The sequence below is a fragment of the Monodelphis domestica genome, chromosome 1 (genome assembly GCF_027887165.1).
Source record: "Monodelphis domestica isolate mMonDom1 chromosome 1, mMonDom1.pri, whole genome shotgun sequence".
Lineage (NCBI taxonomy): Eukaryota > Metazoa > Chordata > Mammalia > Didelphimorphia > Didelphidae > Monodelphis > Monodelphis domestica.
This window is the reverse complement of record NC_077227.1, coordinates 4,333,541-4,348,355: the sequence shown is the minus strand read 5'-3', so window position 1 is coordinate 4,348,355 and position 14,815 is coordinate 4,333,541.

The following is a 14,815-nucleotide window of genomic DNA, read 5'->3' as shown; positions in this document are numbered from 1 at the left end:
ATGAAAGTAAACCCAGAGAGAACCTTGACATTTCCAATGAGTGATGGGCCCTAGTGTTCTACATCTGTCAAATCAAACTAGAATAGTATAGGGAAGCATCAGCCTTGCTTATATCCCTGGAAGTGCTGAGTGATATCTTGTTTTCCTTTAATGGAACTTCACTGAAACAGCAAATTCAAAGGGAGAGGTGCAGTATGCTTTTCTTGCCCCCATGGGAGACAGGAACTTTTAGTCCATGTGGATTTAGCTGGTGGATGGCTATAGTCTCTGGGAAGGCACCTCCTCTACTTGCCTGACATCAGAGGGAACACAAGACATTGGATTACTCTGTCTTCAGAGGATAGAAAGTGATTTGCTTTGCAGGGAGCTACTGAAAATTCCATGGGGATCAGTAAAAGAGATAGAAAAGAAATAGGGTTGTTCTAGGGCTCCATGCCTGCAGAAGTACAAGGTGAGGACACAGCAGAGTTTTGGGGACAGCAACAGCAGAGCCTGTCAGCTACCCTAAAATAGAATCATTTCCCATTCTCACCAAAGTTCTAGAAGCTATTTTTTTTTTCTTAGCAAGAGTTCTTGATTATGTAAGTAGTCTTATACTAGAGAGGTAATAGTCATTGTGGATAGAATTCTTAACTTGGAGGTAGGATGGATGAGCTGGGTTCTAGTTCAGCCTCTGATATGTGCAAAAGCAAGGGATGGGAATATTCCTTTTCATAGCACCTACTATGTGCCAGGCATTGTACAAGTGCTTTTCTTCTATCCCTAGAAACATATGTATAACTTTTTCTAGTTTGTTTATGATATACCCTTTTATAGCTTAGTCATGTAACTATTTGGAAGTATCTTCATATAAATTGTGACATTTTGGTCTAAAACTAATTTCATACACAAATTGTTATCTGATTTTCTCAGAAATTTTTGTCAAACAGTCAGTTCTGATCCCCATAACTGGAATATTCATGTTTATAGAATACTGGCATACCAGTTTCATTTCTGTATATTGTATGGAAAATCTGTTCCATTGATCAGTCTCTATTTTTAAAATTAGTATCAAGTTGTTGATTAAATGATTACTTTGTAGTATAACTTGAGATCTGGTACTTCTGGCTCTACCTTCTTGTCATTATTTTCCTTATGGTTATTTTTTCTGCCATGCCTTTTATTTTTTAAATAATATTGTTCTCAATTGCATGTAAAAATAATTTTTAACATTTGTTTTTAAAAATTTTGAGTTCCAAATTCTCTCCCTCCCTTCCTTCCTCCCTCTTCTCTCTCCTCCCTGAAATGGCAAGCAATTCGATATAGGTTATATATATGTAATTATGCAAAACACATTTCTATATTAATGATGTGAAGGAAAACATAAACAAAAAATAAAAAAGTAAGAAACACTCTGCTTTGATCTCCATTCAGATTCTATTAGTCCTTTCTCTGGAGGTGGGTGGCATTTTTGTTTTTTTTTAGTTGTGAGTCCTTTAAAATTGTCTTGGATCATTGTATTGCTAAGAATAGCCAAGTCTTTCACAGTTGATCATTGCACAATATTGCTGTTACTGTGTACAATGTTTTCCTGGTTCTGCTCACTTTACTTTGTATCAGTTCATGTGAGTCTTCCCAGGTTTTTCTGAAATCATCCTGCTTGTCATTTCTTATAGCCCAATAGTATCCCATCACCATCATATGCCACAACTTGTTCATCCATTCCCCTATTGATGGACATCCCCTCAATTTCTAATTCTTTGCCATAGTAAAACAGAGTGGCTATAAATATTTTTGAACAAATAGATTCTTTCTCCCTTTTTAAATAAATATCTTGGATACTGTAGCAACTGGAGTTACTGGAGAGCCAACCTCTACTTTGCTGAGATCATCTGAGAACACTATACCTGGGATTCCTGAAATCTGGGCAACCATTGACTCTGTGAGATTTGGGGTTTGCTGTGGGATTTAGTCTTGATAGTCTTTAGTTAGATAGGCAGTCAGAGTAAGCTTAATTAGATCATTAAATACAGAGGGATAAGAGTCAGATGCTAACCTTTTCCCCTTTATTCCATTCCCCAAACCTTTCCCTTAACTGTTAATAAATTCAATTTTATTTATATGTGCCTTTTCTCTCTGTATAACCTTCCATTCCCCCTTTCCTAAAATCATCATAATACAGACCTCATAGTGGTATTATTGGTTCAAAAAGTATACACAGTTTTATAGCTCTTTGGGCAGAGTTCCAAATTAGTCTTCAGAACGTTTGGGTCAGTTGGCAACTCTACCAACGAGTGAGTCCTACTTTCTCTACGCCCCCTCCAAAATTTATCATTATCATTTTCTGTCACATTAGGAAATCTGATAGGTGTTAGGTGGAACCTCAAAGTTGTTTTGATTTGTACTTCCCTAATCAATAGCAGTTTAGAGCATTTTTCATATCACTATAAAGAACGTTGATATCTTTATCTGAAAACTACCTATTTATATCATTCGATCATTTATTGATTGAGAAATTACTTGAATTCTTATAAATTTGACTCAGTTCTCTATATTTTTGAGAAATGAGAGAAAACTTTACTCCTGTCCTCCTTTCTGTTATCCTTCTTATCTTGGTTGCATCAGTTTTGCTTTTGCAGAACCTTTTTTATTGAATAAAATCTAAATATCTACTTTATATCTCATAATGCTCTCTATCTCTTATTTGCTCATGAATTCTTTCCTTAGTCATGGATCTGACAGGTAATCTATTCCATGCTTCTTCCCCTAAGATTCTTGACCTTTTAGTTGCCTTCCTATGACTTATTATTTTTTTCCCCTTGTTCTATAAAATAATGCTTTGGTAATTTGTTATGGCATTGAATAAGTAAGTTGGCTTAGGTAGTATTGTCATTTTTATGATATTGACTCAGACTAACCATGAACAATGAATATTTTTTCAACTATTTAAAATCTTTTTTTGTCAACAGTAATTTACAGTTATATATATACATATATATGTGTGTATATATATATATATATAGTTCTTGCTTGTATCTTGTTAGAATCCCAATTATTTTATATGCTATAATTATTTTAAATAAAATTTCACTGTCTCTTCACTGGATTTTATTGGTGTTATATAGACATACTAGTGATTTGTGTAGATTTATTTTCTATCCTATATGTTTATTGAAGTTAATTGTTTCAATTCATTTTTTGAGTTGGGGTTCTTTATGTACTTGGTTATCGTTTTCTCTTCTAGTGGAGTGTAAGGTCTTTGAGGGCAGTGACTATTTTTTTTCCATATCCCCAACATTTGGCAAAGTACCTGGTACACAGAGGTGCTTAATAAATGCTTGTTGACTGATTGACTTACTGAAGATTCCCCTTCTATATAGACCTTTCCTGATTTTCTACCCACTAGAGTGCTCCCCTCCAGCATTGCCTTCTATTTGATTTTACATGTCTTTTTTGTCCAACATGTGTGCATATATTTATGCATGTCAGCATATGCAGACACATATGTCTCTCTCTACGTGTGCACACACGTGTTGTCTCCCCATTGGACTGCAAGCTCCTTGAGGCTGGGTCCTGACTGAGTCCATGACATCTGTTGTAATATTTGGCACATAGTATGTAATCAACACATGGGTTTTTTCATTCATTCAGTGCTCTATGATACATCATCTTATTTGTACCGATAACAATGCTTGAGTTAGGAATTCTGGGCATTTTGATGATTGCCTTTTAGTGGATGAGGAAACAAGGTTGTATGGCCGACGGGGCCTGCATCCCTGGTGCAGTAAGTAAGTGTCACAGGTCCAATTAGAACTCAGGTCTCCTGCCTTTAGTCCTGGGGCTCTTCCCAGGCTGAAATTCATTTGGAACCCAAAGGAGACAGATTCTGTTCCCTTCGGCTAACAAGTCTTTAATGGCTGAAATTTGCGGTTGCCTTGGTTTTAAACTTCCAGTATAATGATGCAGCAGACTTCTTCCCTGAGTGCTGAGTGACAGAACTTGGCATACATTAAACTCTTTTCTCTCCCAGGAGCTTGGGGGGGGGGGGAATGTTCCATAAATATGGTCGAGTCCCTGCATGGTATCTGCTCCTTCTGGGCCTCAGTGGGCTAAATCCTGCGCCCCTCGGCGCAGGCAAACGTTTTTAAAGGACCCTCGGAAGGATGGGGGCTGGCGGAGCAGCAGCCACATCTCACATGGGTGACGAAAGGAAGTTTCCTCTAGCGAAAGGTGGAGTTTTTCTTCGGCTCCCCTTTGGGTAGACTCGGGCTAAGTAGGTCGAGTCCAGATCTCTGGGTCACTGTTCTGTTTCAGTGCTGAAAGCTGAAATGTCCAAAGCAGCATCTTTAACACTCACCCTGACGTTCCTCTGGTGGGCTTTTATCCTGAGGGGTGCCGGCCCTGTTGTTCTTCTTGGTCTTACCAGAGCCCGAAGGGACCGAGGGCTTCCTGGTGGAGGCAGGTCTGCTCGGAGATGAAAGATGTTGCGGTCGGTCCCTCCAACATTGGACCATGCAGTATAGGAAGTGCGTCCTGTGGCAGGAGGACCAATGGCGGGGTAATGGAGTCCCAGAGGAGGTCCTTATCAAATTAGTTTGGATTAGGCTGTTGCCAAGGCCCCATCTGACTCTAATTTAAGAACAATTTTAGAGGGCGAGAGGCGGCGTGGTGTAATGTAGAGAGTGGTGCCTGCCCTTGGAGTCGGGTCATGGATTCAAGTCCCGTCTCCAGGATCCGACCGCGAAGGGACCCCGCACAAATCACTTCAATTCTCAGCGGCAGACAATTCTCCACCACTAAAAACCACATCCGGGTTGTTGATGGACTTTGGTGGTGAGACGTTCCACACTGGGAGTTACTCACACCGAAGGAATCAGGTCCGTGGCCCTTTGAGAGTCAGGGTCCAGATTTGTCTCTGGTGGGTCAACATCTGTCAGTCACGCCGCAATCCCCAGGTAATCTCTGCGATGGGGAGATGCAGCCAAGCCGCGGGCGTATCTCATCAGGTCTGCCCGCTCGATGGAAATAGCGGCGCTGGGCATCTGGGCGCCTGAACCTCCAGCGGTAGCAGATAGTCTCTCCCTGTCAAACCCCGGCTATAAACGTGACAAGCTGTTTGCCTTTTCAAGTCCATAAAAGCGATTCCACTTGCTGGGCCCAAGCACGTTCCGGCAATGAGCTGCTTCTCTCCAAACAGGCCATCGGGGAGACCAGCGAAGCTCGGAACCCCCCTGCAGCTTCTCTGCTGCCTCCACAGCCACTAATGGAAGTTTGTGTTGTAACTGCCAACAACACCCAAAAAGGCAATTCTGTCTGGGCTGAGGGGAGGAACTTCTGAAAACGGTGGGCCGCTCTGGGTGGCACGTACCAGGGATGAGGGGAGAGTTCACAGGCTCCTTATTCGGATTGGGGACGAGCCAGGGGCTCCCAAATGAGAAGAAGAGTCTCCGAAGAGACTCGTTACAGGAAAACACGATCCTGCTAGTGGGGAAGTCGGGCCTCTCAGATGATGGCTGGAAGATACAGATCAGCCAACAGGTTGCTACACTCTCACCGAGCCACCGAATAGGAGAGAAAAGAATTGCAGGTGGCCAGAAAATGAACCAACTTTGGAAAGAAGGTCATGGCTTCGACTTGGAGTCCCTCTGTTAGGAAAGAGAAAAGCCAGCGTCCTCTACTGAGAGAAGCCCAGTGGTCCATCGCCATGACTCCCTGGAGAATTATTGAGGGACCACTTGGCGGCTGCTCGTATTGCCAGCCAGGGTCAGAGCAGTCCCCAAACAGAGGCTCATCTTCCCAAGCTTTTGTTTTCTGTTCCGAGGCAGGAATCACATCGCCGTTATTATCACCTGCTGAAAAAGCCCAAGGTTTCCAGGACCAGGGAAAAGGGATCGGACAAGGCTGTAACGGCATCGAGAGGGAAGTGGTCAGCTTTGTTCTCAGCCCAATGGCCATGTAGCTCTCTCTAAGGTGAGAGAAGCCACAAGGTAGGAAGATAGAGACAGGATAGAAGTTTTGATACCACGAGGGAAGTGACGGAGTCCTAGTAGAGATATGAGGTGTTCAGGATGAGTCTTTATTAATTATCAATGAGCCACAGCTGAGCTCTGATCAAAGGACCAATTCAGTAGGCTATTCCAGTCCTGAGATCCATACCACGCAGGTCAGAGAGGTGAATAGAGAAAGATTAAAGATGGAGCTTGGCCAGAGGCCAAGCTCCTGCAAGGACAGCCATCAGGTAGCCTGAAAGAGAAGGAGCGAGCAGAGAGCAGAGGGCAGAGAGAGGGAAGGCGGAGCCTGCTGGGCTAGATATAGTTTTTGATATGCAAATATACACAGTACATAGGGATGATTCTCATTGGTTAATGACAAGGCGCAGGTGTGGTTTCTCTTAACCAGGTGAGAACAAAGAAACCTGTTTTCCCGCCTAACCTGGGAGAAGCTGGGGTCAAGGGTCAGAGGCCTTCCCAGCCGTGAGCACTACTGAGCATGCCCAAGACTGAGCAATCTGCACATACTGTTTTCCCCTTGCCCATGGCCAGGAAGCGGTCTGCTACATCTCCCCCTTTTTGTTTTACACACAAATGAATAGTGTAATATCAAAATGTAGCAACATTACAGCATTAACAAATACAAACACTCTGGTGCATAATCATGTTCTGATACAGAGATGAAAAACCCATCCTGATTGTATAACTTAGATATCCCAATCAAGAATGAACATCAGCATAAACTGATTCAGTGATCAATCTTAAAAATTCCCAAACTGATCTTTCTATCTGTCTGTCTGCATTTCAAGATCAATGCAACAGTCTTAGTAGATATAAAAATGTTAAGAAAATAATTTCCACGCTACTGATCCTGGTCTAATGAGGTAGAACTCCATGGTTCACATGACAGGTGCAATAACCAAACATACCACCATTCACAGTCTGGACTATCAGAAGTTGTCAGCCTTTTCAACAGTTAGCAAAATACTATCCCTGGAGATGAAGGATAAGTCCTTCCTTTCTCTTGTCCTGATACTGCATCTTGGGGATCTTTCCGTGCTCACTGCCAGATGCCTGCCACATAGAAAACTGGTTGGTAGCTCGATGCCAGGACATCCAGCGACTGAGGGTGTCAGTACGCCATGTCTCTGCATTTCCCAACCTCAAACATCCATTTCACATGGAAAATGTAACCGTGGCTGAGGCTGTCTGGTCCATAATGAAAGATTCATTATGATTCCCCTTACATGCAATCAGACATCACTCTCCAGTATGGTCATCTGAAAATTAACAATTGCTGTCATGTTCTCATGTTCACCGACTGTTAGGTGACTGTAATTCTAGAAATCTTTGCACCTTCATAATTCTGGATCAGAGCATTAACAGTACCTTCCTTGTACTTAAAAATTCTGGCCTTAATAGTGTAAAAGAAAAATTCAAGGTTGATCAATCAAGAGTGACTTTAAAAAGTTTCCTCTAAAAATATAAATACTGATCTCTATAAGATTCCTCTCCCTTTTCTTTTTGTTTGTGTGTTGGGAGAGATCCCTTCAAAGAAAAACATCCTCTCTTAACAATTCTGGAGGATCATGTTATCACATGTCAAATGATCTCAGAAAATTGATCCTGGGAACCTGATCCCAAAATTAATACAAGATTCTCTTGGCTCACTGTCTATGTGGAATCTTTGAAACTGAGCCAATGTGAAATATCAGAACTTACATTCCCAATGATTTCTAATTCCTGATCTAAATAGATCAAAATTCGCCTTGTATATGAACATAATTTTGCACCATTACAGGCTTTGCAAAAACATCAGTACGTCAATCACAGTGCAATTTTTAACAAATACCAATATTCCCATCCATTTTACATTCTCAATTGTAGCTTAAATAACCATGATGGTGATAATGAAGTAAAAGTTCAAGTTCTGACTGCATAGTCCTAATGTCTTCCTTATTTTAAATCTCTGTTTGTATAAATAAACCCATCAATATGATAACCAAGCCTATACCATTACCAATTTTTGCAAAATTAATTCCACCAAACCAATGTTTGGGTAAATAGAAGCTTAAGTTGTTTCCCCTGTAGAAACAATTTCTACAGTTTCTTGTACCTACAGCATTGAACATAGCTTTTTCATTCCTAGTTGTCAGTGTATAATATTCAATGTGCTTTTTCTGCACGCTTATCTGTGCCTATTGTGTCATGTTTTTAATCCATACTCCAAAACAGTAAAACTTAGATTATACTTTGCCCTTGCTCCATGTTTTTGTGCAATAATAATTTTTTCCACCTAGGAGAGACAATGACTGCGCGTCCACAGAAATTGTCAAACCTAGAGCCCTCAGTTTTTCATGAGGTCTTACTTCCATATACCAGAACGTCTTCCAGTATATGAAAGGGAAGCCAATAGATCCCGAATCCAGCGGCCGTCTGAATTCTGGGACTGTTGGAGGAGAGCAAGACATTTTTCCTATCAAAATATTACCCACAAAAACAGGGTATCAGGAGTAATGGTTAGCAATGGTATTAACACTCAACTACTGCTATGGTAGCCAGCCCTTAATGTAATGTCAGGAACATAATCTTTGCCTGGATGTCAATGATCTCTTACAATAACTCAAGTTCCTGATTAAAGATTTCCTAACGTCTTTTTCCTGATCTCTCATTCTTTCTCGAGAGTAACATCAGTGTCATCTGTCCATTAAACCTGTCTGTGCATCATTTTCTGCTTAGCACCTCATTTTTGATGTCAGAGGTATCAGATCTATGCTATGGATGAGAGTTTTCTATCTCCTACTCTTTGGAGAGTCCTACCAAGGTCTATACCCTTGTTGATAACAGCATCTCTTACAATACAAGTGGTAGCTCTACAATGCATACAATTCATAATGCATACAAAATTCCCTTTGACAGTATCATACACAAAATACAAGGTATACTTTAGTAGCTAGACAATTTGTAGCTATGTCATCTCAATCCCATCGCAAAGTCTTTGGAATGTGGGATGTATCTGGTGTCTTGTACAGACACAAGTGTGATTTAGTCCTTCTGAGTTAGCATACTTGATGTTGCTCTGGGTACCCCATCTCAATGGATGTCAGCATGACAAGTGTCCTTCAGTGGCCTAATAGCCAATGTCTCTAATAGTGTAATGTCATTGTTCTGGAGTGATATTAGTCACCAAAGAAGTGTCCTTCCAGCGAGTCTGGATTGTGGCTGGCATGTAGGTAGCTGATGCCATCACCTTCCGTCTGCTTCTCTTCCTGGTCTGTATCAGCTGGCATGAAGCATGACGTGGGAGACCAGATGTTTTCATTATCTGTGAACATACAAACAAGACCTCGACCCAACGTTATCATCCCCTTGGGTCCCTCACAGTCTTAATATCTTGATGATTTTTAACCCAATTCAGGTATCTCACACAATGTGATCTTTATCATTAAATTCAATATTGATTGTTACAAAGCTTTAACTTATATTCTTTCTGGGGTGTAGAAGAGATAGATGGTTAGTGATACCATATCCACCTCTTTTCCTTATAAAAGTGGAACAGTCACAGCTTAACAAAATTGACTTCTAAATAAGTCTGATTCTAGCAAAAACATATTGTTTGCAAATATAATGTACCCTTTAAGACAATAATCATCAGTACATTTTGGATAGTAATACCCATTTGTGCTACAAGTGGACAGCATTCCTTATACTGTCATAATATTCCCAATTATACCCTTTTGATATTTGATCAAATTCGGCTAACATGGAACAATTCCAATAATATCATTTCAAGTTACACATTGTACCAATACCATTCAAAATTTCCAGGCATATAATAGTTAGATCTTTTACCAAATACCCATATATTCCTAGAACAGAATATCTGTTAGTGACTCAATGATACTCTTCTGCATGTACATTGTTTCTCATACAATTACATGTGTGTGTGCATAGTGTGTTAAACCTGCCTATAGGGCAGTCTTTACAGTCCATGTGCTGCTTTTCTGGTGTCCTGTGCCAGACACCTCTGCCTTCTGTCCTTCTTGCGGGCAGATTTTCTTGCCATCAGATGCTCTTAATCATCTTCCATGGACTCCATGTATCTGAGAAAGTAAACAGAAAACCTCGACCCCAAATGAAAGCCTCATTGGGTCTTAGAAAGTTAGAAAGTGACAGAACATATATACCTTCAGTTTTTGAACCTTGGGGCTCATGAATTCCTTTGAGCTCTTTGTACCATAGCTTGCATGTAAGCCATGAGCTATGCAATTTAGCCCTTGCATTGCTGTTAAAAGCCCTGCTATTCCAAGCTGTTTGGAATAGACAGTTGTGCACAGTTATTCATAAAATCTGCAATCACTTTGCTCACTTCTTCATTTGAGCTTGAACCCATAAACCAGGAGAGTAAGTATCTCCCATCATTTTTCACAGTTCAACCTTTGTGCCAGGAGCATACTGAAATATACCTTTGCTCCAAAATATACAGTGGATATCTATCAGGGGTGAAATTAATCCACAGCAGTTTGCATTGATAAGCGATATCACCTGCTTGTTCAGGATATAGATGTACAATAGATTTTGCAAAGCAGCATGTATAGATGCTTAAATATTTGCTTTTTCAAATCCATAATCATAAAAATATCATTCTATAAATCACTTATGAATTGACCCATGTGTGCTGGGATCTTAAGCCTTTGTCTGCCTGCACACAATTTTTGCTTTTTGAAAAAATTTCCACCTTGTGCAGTTATTAAAATTATAGCATTGTCTTATGCTGTACAAATATGCACAGAATTATCAAACAATTGCACAGAAGTTGTTATTTCTGAACTACTGCCCTTAGCTTCATAACTGAAAAGATCTTAATACTGTGACTAAAATCATTACTTCCATCTGCTAAATCTGCAAATCTTCACTGCAGAAGTAAATCAAATTATGCCAGTAACCTTTGAATTTGCATTACTATCATAGGTCTCTTTTCAATATCATGATCAGCTTCAATATCTGCAATTTCAATACATGATAGCATTGCCTCTTTCAAATCCTTAATAAATCACTGTACTGAGTAACAGAGTTCCTGATAACCTTAATAATTAACCACTGGTAAACAGATTGAATCCTTCTAACCATGCTTTTACTCTGCTGAGCATGTGTCTTAATTTTCCATAGTAAAAGCTATTCTAGTTATAAATCATTTGCTTTCTGGATACAGGTATGTTAATATGCCCAGTAAAAAAGATTCTGAACTGCATACAGGCTGTTTGAATAAGCTCTGCTCAAGATTCATCCTGTTGCTTTATGTCCTGCTTAGAAAAGTGTTAATAATTCCTCCATAGTTAAAATTAGAAAGCTTTAAAAATTCCTTTAAATCATATTCCAATTCATGCTTATTATATCTTAGTATTAAAGTTTTCCTTCTAGCCAATTACAGCCTTAGTGATACAACTTGCAACCTCAGTTGCTCTGATGCTTTCTTCCACGTGGCTCAAGCCACGTGGCCAGTAGAGAAAAAACATTTCAAGCTGCTTCAGATTTAAACTCAAACCTTAAAAGTTTTCTGTTTGCACTTTAATTACCTCGTGATTTATACCAAAATTTCTCTACTGATAAAACATTTCTAGTCCTGATATTCTGTGGCATATAACAAAAGTCAGAGAAAGATATTTAATTCTCCTTTTTAACTTCCTTTATCAAAAAATATAAGCAGACATTCCTTTATAATTTTGCCTACATCCAACCTAAACTAAAATTCAAATTCCCAAATCTTACTTTACTGTATTTGCAATCGCCCAGGTAAAGCCTGCCTTTACCTGGCTGGACCTCAAACAAAAGAGTTCCTAGGAGCTTTTTCACATGCTAAATGAGTTCGGAGGCTTGCTTGTTTAAAAAAGATCTTCTGCCTTTGGTTACAGAATGGCAATATCTTTTTACAACTTAGGCTGTTCCGAATTTAACCTAATTCAGAATTATTACCTTGATTCCTTAATTTTGCTGAGACCTACGGTTTTATTAGTAAAATTTTTTGTTTTTCATCCCATATTCCAAGTAATTCTGATCTTTTAAATGCCCTGAAAGCAACCACTTCCTGATAGGCCTTTCAAATGCATCTGAGTCCGACCTCTCCTGAAAAGGCACAGGGAGTTTCTTGTAAAGATTAACTTGCAGAACTTTTGAAATAAGAAGTGCTTAAGAAAGAACTCCTTAGCATTCTGCAGCAGTTTCTGCCTTGGGTCTTCACTAGGCTTTTCCGCTTTTGCGTATGAATAGCAGGTAAATTTGACTTTGCTTTCCTGATGAAATTTTAACTCCTGCTTTTTCTTTTCCCAGTTGCTCCTTTTGAAATTCACTAGGCTCTAGCAACTGTTTGTTTCAGACTGATTTCTCAAGTTTTCAATAGCTCCTAGTGAGGGTTTCCCTGGGTCAAATGTCCTTTTTCTTCCCCTCCCCCTCAGACCACTCCTCAGGTGTTTCTTAACCTCCGGAGATCCAGGTCCGAGAGAGGAGGCCTCCGACTAGCAGACCCAGGTGGGGGAGGGAAACTGCACCTCCCTGACAGAGATAGTTTAAGAATCCCTCTCTGACCGATCGTGTGCTTCCCTCATCCTGATTCAGTCTCAGGCAATTAAGCTCTTGAGACTTCCATTTCTCCCCCATCAAGCTACGACATTAAGAGTCGAGCAGGGTTCAGAGGGGAGACCCACCTCAAGCAGAGGAGGACTTACCGTCCTTGGCCAGAGGATCGGCAACCTTCCTGGACTTCCGGCACCCGCCTACTATTAGCCTCGTGTCCTCGAACGCGTTCTCCCATTCGCTGTGTGAAATAAAAGAGTGGAATGCCACGAGAGTGCTAGGAGTGGGCCCTGAGCACGTGGGCGCCATCTGTAGCTCTCTCTAAGGTGAGAGAAGCCACAAGGTAGGAAGATAGAGACAGGATAGAAGTTTTGATACCACGAGGGAAGTGACGGAGTCCTAGTAGAGATATGAGGTGTTCAGGATGAGTCTTTATTAATTATCAATGAGCCACAGCTGAGCTCTGATCAAAGGACCAATTCAGTAGGCTATTCCAGTCCTGAGATCCATACCACGCAGGTCAGAGAGGTGAATAGAGAAAGATTAAAGATGGAGCTTGGCCAGAGGCCAAGCTCCTGCAAGGACAGCCATCAGGTAGCCTGAAAGAGAAGGAGCGAGCAGAGAGCAGAGGGCAGAGAGAGGGAAGGCGGAGCCTGCTGGGCTAGATATAGTTTTTGATATGCAAATATACACAGTACATAGGGATGATTCTCATTGGTTAATGACAAGGCGCAGGTGTGGTTTCTCTTAACCAGGTGAGAACAAAGAAACCTGTTTTCCCGCCTAACCTGGGAGAAGCTGGGGTCAAGGGTCAGAGGCCTTCCCAGCCGTGAGCACTACTGAGCATGCCCAAGACTGAGCAATCTGCACATACTGTTTTCCCCTTGCCCATGGCCAGGAAGCGGTCTGCTACAGGCCAAGCTCAGGGACACCTCTATGGACCATTTCTCAGGACTGCCTCCACTAGGGAGTGATGTGGGGAAACTTGGTGGGCCTTAACTTGGCTTGATAGGAACTCTGGGTGACATTTGTCTTTCAAGGTTTGGGATGAAGGAGCAGAATACGATAGGATCAAAACCTGCCAATTCCCCATGAGACTCTGGGCTAGTTTCCTTCCAGCTCCAGACCTGTGACTCTGTGGTCCATCTGGTACTTTCATAACTGGCAGCACCAATAAACTGGACTCTAGTGGAGTGACCCAAGCAGAATCGAGCACCAAAGCATTTATTAAGCACCTACTATGTGCCAGGGATGGTGCTTCATTCTTAAGCTCCAAAGAAAGGTATTTACAGTCTTACCTTTAGGGAATTCCTACTCTTCTCGGGCTTGGCCTTGAACTGTTTAATGCTTCTAGAAATGATTTGGAGAAAGGCTCCATTCATGAGCTCATCCAATTTTCAGGTGGCCGCAGGTTAGGAGGTAAGCTATGACCCTGAATGTCAGTCATGATCCAAAAGGATCTTGGAGAATGGGGATTGGGAGAAGGAAACAAGCATTTATTGAGCATCTACTGGACGGATGCCAGTCACTTTGCTAAGTGCTTTATAAACATTAATGCATATTTATATAATAAATATATACTATATGTTAAAATAAATAATAAATATATATTCTACAACTTATGAAGTTTCCAAGTATTTGATCCTGCAGGGGTCTGTATATGACCACATCTAACAAGAAGAACTTGAACAAAAGAAATCTAAGCCTTTTGACAGGGGGACGTAATAGACCCCAGGAAGTCCTTGGTGTCATCCTATGTTATTTTGAACAAATCATTTCATTCTCTGGGCTTTTCTAAAATGAAAAGGGTTTTATGAGATGACATCAAATGTCCATCTGGCTTTTTCCATGATTTTATGCAACTATTTGAAAGATTGAGGGGAAACATAATGTAATGAATGGAAGAATTTAGGAGAATCTGAGTTCAAATCTTGCTTCTGATATATACTCCCTACTTAGCGATAGGCAAATCATGCAATTTCCAGGTTCTCTAAGACTGTAAGTTAAATCTGACTTGCTAATTGCCATTGGTGAAGGCAATTTCTGCAGTGGGAATTGGCTATGCCATTGAAGTTGTTGCCAACCTGCCTCCCCCCCCCCCCGGTTCCTAGAATTTTACACCTTGGCTCAAAAAATCCTGTGCCTCTGCCCCCTGCCCTGGTCAGAACCCCCCAGGGTCACTGTGGTGAGCTTTGGGTACTATGTTTCAGTTTCCTTCCTAACCTGGAGAATTCCTGGAGGAGCATCACCGGGAGGGTGAGATCTCGTCTGACTCT